Below are 535 nucleotides of genomic sequence, written 5' to 3'. Positions count from 1 at the left end.
GGTCTATCTATCTATCTATCTATCTATCTATCTATCTATCTATCTATCTATCTATCTATCCGTCCGTCCATCCGTCCATCTATCTATCTGTCTGTCTTATTATCTATATATCATTCTATTTCATTCTGTCATTCTATCGTTCTATATATCACTGTATCTATCTATCTATCTGTCTAATTATCTATCTATCATTCTAGCTATTATTCTATCTATCATTCTGTCGTTCTATCTATCTATCTATGTCTGTCTGTCTGTCTAATTATCCATCTATCGTACTATCTATCATTCTGTCATTCTATCGTTCTATATATCACTGTATCTATCTATCTATCTATCTATCTATCTGTCTGTCTTTCTGTCTGTCTAATTATCTATCTATCGTTCTATTGTTCTATCTATTGTTCTATCTATCATTCTGTCATTCTATCGTTCTATCTATCTATCTATCTATCTGTCTAATTATCTATCTATCATTCTATCTATTATTCTATCTATCATTCTGTCATTCTATCTATCTATCTATCTATCTATCTGT

This window comes from Sinocyclocheilus anshuiensis, unplaced genomic scaffold (genome assembly GCF_001515605.1).
Source record: "Sinocyclocheilus anshuiensis isolate Anshui unplaced genomic scaffold, SAMN03320099.WGS_v1.1 scaffold1236, whole genome shotgun sequence".
NCBI lineage: Eukaryota > Metazoa > Chordata > Actinopteri > Cypriniformes > Cyprinidae > Sinocyclocheilus > Sinocyclocheilus anshuiensis.
Note: the sequence above shows the minus strand (reverse complement) of the source record.